The sequence below is a fragment of the Carettochelys insculpta genome, chromosome 6 (assembly GCF_033958435.1).
Source record: "Carettochelys insculpta isolate YL-2023 chromosome 6, ASM3395843v1, whole genome shotgun sequence".
Taxonomy (NCBI): domain Eukaryota; kingdom Metazoa; phylum Chordata; order Testudines; family Carettochelyidae; genus Carettochelys; species Carettochelys insculpta.
This window is the reverse complement of record NC_134142.1, coordinates 9,585,172-9,596,919: the sequence shown is the minus strand read 5'-3', so window position 1 is coordinate 9,596,919 and position 11,748 is coordinate 9,585,172.

Here is an 11,748-nt window from a genome sequence, read left to right as displayed (position 1 = left end):
GGCCTCTGAAAAGCTGGCCCTGAATGCCTAAGCCTACTCAAGCACCAGCTCCTTCCAGCCTCAGCTCTCCATTCAGGCCCCCATGGTGATAGGAGACTATCCAACAAGTTGCTTGACTTCGGAGCCGGTTGCACCATCGGCTCTCATGAGCTGTTCCGTTAAATTAATGCTGCATCATCCCTTCTCCCCCTGCCCCAGCTGCTGGGTAACAGAGCAGCTCAATGGCAATGAGAGGTAATGAAGAACCCTTCGCAGCCCTGAGAATTGAATCAGAAGGCCTGCGACTTGCATAAATGGCCACCAACAGCCAAGCTGGAGCTTTGTTTTCACATCATAGGAAAAATACCAAGTGCCAAGGCATGTGGTAAACCAAAATAGTTTATGAAGTGTGCAGTTTTTGGAACACGAGTAAGGATGAACCAGAAAAATGTCTATTTATAGAGACTGAAAAACCCAGATCATCACATGACCCAACCCGAAAAAAGCTTCAGTGAAAAGTTTTTGTCTGGATTGCTGGGGCTGTGTGCGGGATGCTGCATCTCGCAGGGTCAGGCGTTTCTCGGGTAAGGAGCCTGAGATCCAGCGTTTGTGACTGTGATTCAAATTATCAGCCTTTCCAGCACCCTGCAGGATAGCTAGATATTTCCCAAAGGCGTCTCTGCTCACACCATCTCTTACTCCCCTGAGTCGCACTCCTTGGCAGTCCTGCTCAAGGTGGCAATAGAAGGCTCTAACTGACAGCCAGATTTTGCCTTAGCTCACACCTGCCTCCGGACCTTCTGATGGGGCGGAGCAAAGCGGGCAGTTGTCCCAGGGCCCAGCATTTCAAAGGGGTCCAGAGCTCCAGGCCTCTTTGAAGTGCCATGGCAGGGGTGTATCACCACTCTGTGAGGCTGTGAGGGTGGGCGCCCCCGTGTGGTGAAGCAGGTGCCACTAAGGTCTGGCTGCCCTAGGCCCCACCCCTTCTGTCCTTGGTCACGCCCTTCTTCCCTTGGCCTCACCCCTTCTGCCCTTGGCCATGCCCTTCTGTCCTTGGCCATGCCCTTCTTCTCTAGGCCCCACACCTTCTGTCCTTGGTCACGCCCTTCTTCCCTTGGCCTCACCCCTTCTGCCCTTGGCCATGCCCTTCTGTCCTTGGCCATGCCCTTCTTCTCTTGGCCCCACCCCTTCTGTCCTTGGCCATGCCCTTCTTCTCTAGGCCCCACACCTTCTGTCCTTGGCCATGCCCTTCTTCCCTTGACCTCACCCCTTCTGTTCTTGGCCATGCCCTTCTGCCCTTGGCTCCACCCCTTCTGCCCTTGGCTCCACCCCTTCTGCCCTTGGCCATGCCCTTCTGCCCTTGGCCATGCCCTTCTTCCCTTGGCCCCACCCCTTCTGCCCTTGACCCCACCTTTTTCAGGGGCTTGTATCTGCACCCCCCCTCCCTCCTTGCCCATGGTGGCTGTCAGCCTTGCTGCCTACCTCAGCCCACACATTTTGTCACTGAGGCCCCAGCAGTGAGAATTTGGAGCAGCCTGGTGCCTTTTGGCTTTCCCATACAGCTTTGAGCACATCTGGGATGGCATGGAAGAGAGCCAATGGGTACCAAATATAAACTCAGGATGCATCACTCAATTTTCAACAGCAATATGTAGCTAAGTTACTTCAGCTAAATGAGGTCTCCAGGCCAAATGAAGTCAAATGGAAGGCAGTGCATCCCAGTAGCTAAATCACTGGACCAGGACTCCAACATGGGTTCTATTCTGTGCTCTACCATTGCCTCTGTCATTAGCTGCATGAGCTTCTACCAGTCACACCCCTTTGCTGTGCCTCAGTTTACCCATCTATAAGATGCAGTGGATGATATTGAACTTCTTTGTAAAGAGCTTTGAGATCTATTGATGAAAAATACTGTATGAGAGCCTAGTATTGTTACACCTTATTACATAGTGGTATTTGCAGCAGCAGTAAATGTGCTAAAATATTTGTGAATGAAAAGGTACATTTTAATTTTTTCAAAAAGGACTTTTTTTTCCAAAGCCCGATTCCCCTCCCCTCCAGGGAAAAATTGTCATTCCTGTCAGATGTGCATTGTTGATCCCTCTTTTTAATGCTCAAGAAAATCAAAAGCAGCACTGAAATGTCCGTAAGCTTTTCAATGGTGGCTTTGATCAATTTTAAACAATAAAGACTATCCACCAACGTGTCTGGGAAAAGGACCAGTTTCACACAGCATTTAAACAAAAGCCACTTCGACCTCTGTAATGAAACTCGATTCTCCCTCTTCCAGCAGCTCTACACAGTAGTTAGCACCGTCATGGAGTTCACACTGTATCACAAGCTACTGAAGTTCTCAACTATTTCCAGAATGTAAACCATATTTGCATGGATTATTTCACAGTGCCTGTAGTGGGACCACCCCACCAGTCCCTCCAAAGGCCAGGAAAGTCCCAGTCATAGAAGACGAGCGGAGAGCAAATCCCTGTGTGGCTGCTTAGTGATGTTTCTCTCCAGAGCTTCATGAGCGTATCCCAGGGCAGAACTGGCCTCTTGCAATAGACAGGAATTAGTCCTAATGCTGGTAAGGTCTGGATTTAGGAGATGCACAGGCCCTGCCTTTTGTAGACAGCTTCCAAATGGTTCTTTTCCCTGTACTTGCAGAATTGCTAGAAGCCGAACGTACCCATTTGTGTATTCAGTTGGCATCAGGGTTCCCTCTAATTTTTTCCATCCATGGATGGAATAAATTTTGTTATGTTCACTAAGAGGGGTGCAGCTGTGCACCACCAGTAGACGCACATGTTTCCAGCTATGGGTGCTCTGCTAATCGGCATTGTTTTGCTGGACTGCTCAAGGACTTTGAAGTTAAGCACATGCTTAACTGCTCGGCTGGAGCAGGGACTAAATGGCGATTTCTTTTTATGCAGTGGAGACCCTCAGGCTACAGATGTGCTGCACCAGAGTAAGAAGATCCTTGCATCAGCACCAGCTAACATGCAACGTGCAGAAGTGGTTTGCACTGCCACAGCTACATTAAGGAAGCTACACCAGTGTCAAGTTCTTTAGACAACTTCTCCAGTGCCACACTCAAGTCCGTTACTGATAAAAAGAAGTTGACATGGCGATGAGTTTTTCCTCTTCATTTTCTTATATCCCTAAGGAAGGAAGACTTGAGTTTTTTTCTGATCCACCCAAAAGAAACCACAAGAACCACAGCTGCAATTATATATATATAAAACTCCCTGGCAATTCTTTCACGTTCTTTTTTGAGCTTCTTTGCTGCCTTTACAATAACAAACGCTTCAAGACAAAATGCACGGACACTTGTTTGCACACAATATTCAGAATTAAAGTTGTTAACACCGACAGAGGGCCGTAATTAGCAGATATTGGCTGACAATACCAAACTGTACTTAAGTAATGCTATCAGCAAGACAACAGGACCCAAACTGGATCCAGTTTCGTTCTACGGTATGAGCTGCTGGTTCATGGCTCTCTAAATGTCACATTATAATTACAAAAATGGGCCCCAATGTGCTTTCCTAAAGCTATTTTTGGTGTTGAATCATTTTAGGCTTTTTCCTATGTCCTCAAAAGTCATGCAAGTCAACTACCATTGATCACAAACCAATTTTCTCATGGGTTGACAGATGCCAATCTGTTACCAATATCAAATCATTTAGACCAGATGATTTTAGAGTAATAGAGTAGAAATTAAATGTAATGTAATAAGATTCCCTCCCCAGCAAAGATGATAAGGAACACGTCTGGATAACAGTTTCATGCCAGCCACATGCTTTGTACAGTCTTCAGATCATAAGCTTTTTAGGGCCCGACGCTGTGTCCATTGAAAGTCAACTGCAGACCTGGCTTTGCGTCAGTAACCCAGGAACAGGCCCTGAGAGAGAGAAGGTGGATTTTAGTTAAGGCACTTGGTTGGAACTCAGGAGATCGATCTCAGTTCCCAGCTCTGCTATCGACCCTTTGTACGAGCCCAAGGAAGGTCACTTCATCCAGATGAACTTCAGTTCTCCCTCTTTAAAATGAGCCTAATTAGCTGGTCTAATCTCTTCCCATTGCAAGCCTGCAATCAGGTTCCGTGCACCACTCATGCGCTTCCTTGCGGCTCTGTCTGGGAATGTAGCTCTTGCTGCGTCAGGCGCCCCTGGCTGCTCCTTGCTCACTTTGGCTACGTCTACACGTGCACCCAACTTCGAAATAGCTTATTTCGATGTTGCGACATCGAAATAGTCTATTTCGATGAATAACGTCTACACGTCCTCCAGGGCTGGCAACGTCGATGTTCAACTTCGACGTTGCTCAGCCCAACATCGAAATAGGCACAGCGAGGGAACGTCTACACGGCAAAGTAGCACACATCGAAATAAGGGAGCCAGGCACAGCTGCAGACAGGGTCACGGGGCGGACTCAACAGCAAGTCGCTCCCTTAAAGGGCCCCTCCCAGACACACTTTCATTAAACAGTGCAAGATACACAGAGCCAACAACTAGTTGCAGACCCTGTATATGCAGCACGGACCCCCAGCTGCAGCAGCAGCAGCCAGAAGCCCTGGGCTAAGGGCTGCTGCCCACGGTGACCACAGAGCCCCGCAAGGGCTGGAGAGAGAGTATCTCTCAACCCCCCAGCTGATGGCCGCCATGGAGGACCCCGCTATTTCGATGTTGCGGGACGCGGATCGTCTACACGTCCCTACTTCGATGTTGAACGTCGAAGTAGGGCGCTATTCCCATCCGCTCATGGGGTTAGCGACTTCGACGTCTCGCCGCCTAACGTCGATTTCAACTTCGAAATAGCGCCCAACACGTGTAGACGTGACGGGCGCTATTTCGAAGTTACTGCCGCTACTTCGAAGTAGCGTGCACGTGTAGATGCAGCCTTTGTATTAGTCTTTCTTCTGGTCCCTTGGCCCTTCAAGCCAAGTCAATACACAATCCCCTCCTCCTGGGGACACAATGTCCAGCAAGACCCTTTCCAGCTGCTACCTCTGGCTCTGCTGCTAAGCAATGGCTGGAAGGGAGGCTGGGGCTGGCTGTGATACCAGGTTCCAGCCCAGGGACCTAGAAGCAGCAGTACAGGTCTGCTCATTCCCAGTCCCTGCCACTGTTCACCTGAGCTCCTTCCTCTCCAGACTCTCCACCTTTTCTTGCCTTCCTCCACAGCTGTGTTAACCCACCTGCCCCTTATGAGACTTCCTACTGCAGGGCAGCATCCTAGGCCTTAGTCTCCCCCAGCTTCCTCCCTCCTTCCAGGGAGTGGGTGCAGCCCCCTTCCCTTCCAGCTCGTTTCTGCTTTCCACCTCTTGGCTTTCTAGTGCTTGGCCCCAGCTGGGCTTCACACTCCATTATCCCCTACTGTCTTCTCCGTCAGGCCCACATTCTCATCATTTCTGCTGCTTGAGGGGGGAAGGTAGCACAGGCCAATGTTCCCTCTAAGTTTTTTCCTGTCCATGTGCAGAATAATTTTTTCAGTGCACTGAGGTACGTGTGAATGTGCACCACCAGTAGAAACAATCTCAGTCTGTGGGCACTCTGCTAATCAGCTGGACAGCTGGTGGATCTCTCTGGAGCAGCTACACAAGCCCCCAGCTGACTGGGAACACAAGTGCATGAGCTATCACAATGCTCTTGGGCTATTTCCCTCGTATACCCCTGCTCCCCCTGCACTGGGACATAATACAGACATTGTATGTTCTCTAGGACAGGGACCATCCTTTTGTTCTCTTTGTACTGCCCCTTGTACAGTGGGGCTCTGCCCCAAACTCCCCAGTCTTCTAGGCATTTCTTGTTATGTGTACGGACAGCACCCAACACAAAAGGGCCCCAGTTCTGGTTGAGATCTCTGGTCTCTACTACAATGCAAAGAATGAGTAATAGTAATGTCAACATAACAGGGGTGGGCAATCATTTCTGATGAGGAGGCCACTCCAGAACCAAGGGTCACACTTTTCTGTGCGGGGGGGAAGCAGGACCTGGGTCAGAGGTTGGGTGCAGAAGGAGCTCAAGGTAGGGGACTGCTGTGTGAGGTGAAGCAGGGTGGTGTGACTTAGGGTAGGGAATTGGGGTGCAGGGTCTGAGTGCAGGAGATTCGTATCTGGGGGAGGGGTGGGGGGTGCCGAGGATTTGAGTGGCAACCTGGGCAGAGGGAGTGGGGTGCCAGAGCCAGGCCCTGGCTGGGAGGGGCTTACCTCTGTGGCTCCTGGCCAGCAACCCAGCAGAACCCTCAGGCAGGCTCCCTGCCTGCTGCAGCCCCAGGGTTCAGAGCAGCTGGCTGCTCCAGGTGCCTCTCTGCTCCACAGAGGAGTGAGGGAGGCTTCACACACTGCCACAACCAGCCAGTGGAAGCTGAGCGAGTGTGCCGGGGGAGGGACAGCCAATGGGACCCAGCCAATGGGAGTTCAAAGATTGCGCTGGGGCAGAGGCAACACACAAAGCTTCCGTCTCCTCCCTGCCCAACCCCCACGGAGGGGTTGATGAAACAGCCTGCCACTATCAGCCCTGGGACTCTTCCTTGCCTGAGGGTCCCAGGACGGAAGCCACAGGCCAAACTGAAGGGCTTGGCAGGCTGGATCGAGTCCACGGACCATATCTTGGCCGCCCATGTGTTAAACTCTCCCAGTTACGTGTCCCACACTCTTGCCCACTCATAAGTAAAACTGAATTTCCCAGGGTAGGTATCAGTTAACAAAGGTCTCTCTCCACATGTTGGCATGAAGGAGAGGACAGGAATGTCTCAGAGGCTTTCAGTGCCATAGTGAACTGCGGTATCGACCCAACACCCATTTGCCAAGGGTGGAAACAACCAAACGCAGCCTGGCACTGGCATTCGGACACTGTTGGCTCGTCCCTGTATTTGGCAGTTGCCCCATATAAAAATTGCAACAGAAGAGGTGAAACTTACAAGTTCCACAACCTTCTGCTACTTGTCCGACAGTCCACATCACCGGAGCTCGCGGGCTTTTATCCTAGCTTCCTTACTCAGACAAATCCCCCCTTGCCTCCAGATTCATGGCAAGAAAGGCTGGTGACAAAGAAGCCAGCGAGCAGCTAAATTTAGAGGTACAAAGCTGCCATTAGGAAACTCAGTGCTGGATCTGAATCTTGTCATTTTTACAATAAAGAAGCAGTATCAGTTCCACCAAGCTAGCACCACAACACGGGGGTAATTGCTATGGTCTCCCAGCGCATTTGCTCCATAGGGTTATTTCTGTCCTGCCAACTATAAATTACATACTACATGTAATAAACTTATAATGAAAAACACGGCCTCCTCAAAGTAGCTACAAACAGCATTTTAAATGTGCTTGTCTATTTCAAAATTACGGAGAAGCAATAATGAAGCCATTAAGGGCTGGTTCTATTTTGTGCTTAAAGCTGGAGGGTTCATCCTCTATGTTTGCGGGGAAAGCAGTGTAGCTGTCAATGGTTTCTGGGACCCAGTAAAGCTCACATTTTCTGAGGATTTTCAAATCAACTAGTTCCTTTGGGTATGTCTAAACAGCAAAGTTATTTCAAACTAATGGCTGCTATTGTGAAATAACTTTGTGAGCCTCTACTCAACACAGCTGCTATCACTATTGTGTCTGGATGCTCTATTTCGAAATAGCTGAGCACTATTTCGATACTCAATTCTTATGAAGATGCGTGATTTTGAAATTAGCTATTCTGAAAAATTCTTTCTGGAATAGCTTATTTTGAAATAGTGCCACTGTGTGGATATAGCCTTTGGGTCCCAATTGACTGACATTTGTCCTTTAAGACAAATCCCATATTGAAGGTACATGCACACTTGCTGGAAGATCAATAGCATGGCGGTTGATCTTCTGGGCTTTGATTTAGAGTGCCTAGTGGAATGGTGCTAAAATCAAACAATCAGGGCTCCAATATCAACCCTGGTTCCAAAGAATAAGGGGAGTCGATGGGAGAGAGTCACCCATTGACCTCCTGCCGTGGGGATGGCAGGAAAAATCGATTTAGGATATCTCGACTCCAGCTATGCCATTCACGCAGCTGGAGTTGCCTATCTTAAATTGTTTTTTTCTCCCATTGTGTGGACCTGGCCTCAATCTCCTAATTTTTCCAGATGCCGCTTACTTGAAAACTACAGGCTATAGGAAGGATATCAAAACAAAAAAGCAGTCCGGTAGCACTTTAAAGACTAACAAAATAATTTATTAGGTGATGAGCTTTCGTGGGACAGACCCACTTCTTCAGCCCACAGCCATACCACAACAGACTCAATACTTAAGGCACAGAGAACCAAAAATAGTTTTCAAGATTGACAAATCAGAAAAATTGTAATCAAGGTGGGCAAATCAGAAGAGCAGAGAGGTGGTAGGAGGGGAGGAAGCCAAGAGTCAGATAAAACAAAGTGGGTGTGTCTACACTAGCCGGCTACTTCCAAGTAGCTGGCACAACGTCGAAATAGTATGTGTCGCGTCTACACACGCCTTGCACTATTTCGATGTTGAAATCAACGTTAGGCGGTGAGACGTCGAAATCGCTATTGCTACCTGAAGATGGGAATAGTGCTCTACTTCGATGTTCAACGTCAAAATAGGGTGTGTGTAGACGATCCGCATCCTGCTACATCGAAATAGCGGGGTCCTCCATGGCGGCCATCAGCTGAGGGGTTGAGAGACGCTCTGTCCAGCCCCTGCGGGGCTCTATGGTCGCCGCATGCAGCAGCCCTTAGCCCAGGGCTTCTGGCTGCTGCTGCTGCTGCAGCTGGGGGTCCATGCTGCGTGCACGGGGTCCGCAACTAGTTGTTTGCTCTGTGGATCTTGTGCTGTGCAGGGCGAGTGTGTCTGGGAGGGGCCCTTTAAGGGAGCTGCTTGGGGCCTTGATGGCCCCTTATTTTGATGGGGAGCACTTGTGTGTGTGGATGCTCCACATTTCCTTCTGGGGTGGCTCCTTTCGACATTCTCCGTTGCAACTTCAACGTTGAGCATCTATGGCACCAGCTGTGGAGGACATGTAGATGATACGCATTGAAGTAGCCTATTTTGATGTTCTTACATTGAAATAGGCTACTTCGATGTAGTGCGCTAGTGTAGACATAGCCAGTATGTTTTCAAATTCAAATTCAACATATTAACATATGGTTTGAAAGGGGACACCAATTACCTGGGTCATTATATGGACCCTTTTACCTACTTTGTTTCATCTGACTCTTGCCTTCCTCCCCTCTGTGCTAAGGTATTTTCATACAGGGAGTTTCTTGCCCAGTCATTCTTCGGCAAATTTTACACCTTCACCCTGTGGAGATGCTGAAAGAAGGTGGTTGGGAAATGCTTCCTTTCTTTTTTTTTTTCCGGGAGAAAATTTTTGAGGAAAGTCAAACATTTTTCACTTTCATCAAATTCCCCATCAAAAATGTTCCGATGTGATGCCCATCCCGGCAAACAGATCAACATTTCAGCGTTTGACCAACACGAAGCTTTTGGCTCAAATGTGCAAAGTTTCACTTTTTTGGTTTTAGGTATGAAAACTCACAAATTTTCAAGGAAAGCAGATGCATCCTTTTTGTTTCATCAACCCTCCCATGCTCCATAGTGGAAAAAAGTTCAATAAGCCTTGGATACAATATGCAGCAGGTCTGGGCATGGTTCACGGCATGGGCCAAATAGATAGTCGTCTGTGAGCCCTTCCCTGGTGTCCATACCCCATATATCCAAAAGAACGGCTCAGCTCAGCTCAGAAGATCTCTGCGTGAAATTTTTCTGACCATGTATTTGCTGAAAAATGCAGTATCAGTTGCCCTGAAGCATTCTGGGAGTTTGACCAGATAGTTTTGGCCAGGGAAAAGTTTTTCAGGGCCAGCAAAGAGTAAGTGTGCAGTGTTTCCGGTAAGCGGGGTGCTTGGGTGGTCACCCAGGAGAGATTCAGATGCTGCTCAGGTGATTAGCAGAACGCTTACAGCTAGCAGTATGTGTCGCTGCTGGTGGGGAACATCGGCACGTACCTTGGTGCACATAACAAACTTTATTCTGTCACTGGACGGAGAAAATAGAGTCAATTACTTGCTCGGGATGTGGTTTTAAATCCCGGCTTTAGGTGTGAACTCAGGTTTTCCTGAGTAATTCAGCTACGAGGTGGTAGGGTACCTTCATAGAATCACAGAATCATAGAACAATAGAGCTGGAAGAGACCTAAAAAAGCCATCGAGTCCAGCCCCCTGCTCTAAGCAGGACCAAGCCCATCAGATCAGCCCCGCCAGGCCTTTGTTGAGACAAGACTTAAAGACCTGCAGGGATGGAGACTCCACTACTTCCCTCGGTAGACTATTCCAATGCTTCACCACCCTCCTAGTGAAAAAGCTTTTCCTAATGTTCAACTTGGACCTTTCCAACCACAACTTGAGACCATTGTTCCATGTTCTGCCATCTGTGACCACTGCGAACAGCCTCTCTCCAGCCTCTTTGCAGCCTCCCTTCAGTAAGTTGAAGGTTGTTATCAAGTCCCCCCTCAGTCTTCTCTTCTGCAGACTAAACAGTCCCAATTCCCTCAACCTTTCTCCATAAGTCATATGCTCCAGCCCCCTGATTATTTTGGTCGCCCTCTGCTGGACCCTCTCCAGCGTATCCACATCCTTCCTATAAATGGGGCCCAGAACTGGACACAGTATTCCAGATGCGGCCTCACCAAAGCCATATAAAGAGGAATAATCACTTCTCTGGATCTACTGGCAACGCTCCTCTTGATGCAACCAAGTATGCCATTAGCTTTCTTGGCTACAATGGCACACTGTTGACTCATGTCCAGATTCTCGTCCACTACAACTCCCTGGTCCTTTTCTGTAGAACTACTACCGAGCCAATTGGAACTCAGCCTGTAACAATGCTTGGGATTCTTCTGGCCCAAGTGCAGGACTCTGCACTTGCCCTTATTGAACCTCATCAGATTTCTTGCAGCCCAGTCTTCCAATTTGTCTAAGTCAGTCTGGACCCTGTCCCTACCCTCCAGCATATCTACCTCTCCCCCTAGCTTAGTGTCATCTGCAAACTTGGGGTGGGTTGCTTTCAATGTCTCCCGTTGAAGTTGTTCCACTTGCTCTAATGTTTAAATATTCATTGGGCCAAAGAGCAAGACAGGGAGTTGCTCTCCAGCTTGCTGATGAAGGCACTTCCCTGGAGGTGGGAGATGTGGATTCCAATATCTCACGCTGCCTTCTTCAGAGGCGATTTTTTAGCCCACTCCTCCCACCTCTAAGGCCTATGGCAGCACCTGCCAACCTTTTCCAGATGGGGAACCATTTTGACAATTCGGGAAGACTTGGTGACCCACGACAATTCAAAAACGGGGGGAATCTGTGCTGTAATTAGCTAAATTTGCACCTGAGGCAAGAATATAAAACTGCGCCCCCTCATGTTTGCATATTCATTGTAGTTATTTCATAGAAAAAGGGGAAATACATTAATAATACAATAACAACACGCTGTTATTATTGTATTGTTATAGTTGATCTGAGTTGTGGTGGGGAAAAGACCTTTTTCCTCAAACTGCTCTCCACTGCTCCTCCAGCTTAAACCCCACACTCAGAGGCTGGAGAGGCTGGGGGTGGTCACACTCAGGGGGTGGGGGGAGAGAGAAACAAAAAAAGGGAAAACGGACAAATCAGCTACATAGAACAGAAGGGAAGGCAAAAGGGGGTGGGGTGAAAATTACTTAGTGCAAGAGTCCATTAAGTGGCTTGCCTGGGATGACTACGAATGTCAAAGTTGAAGAAGTATCGGACAGGGGGCCGTGTTCG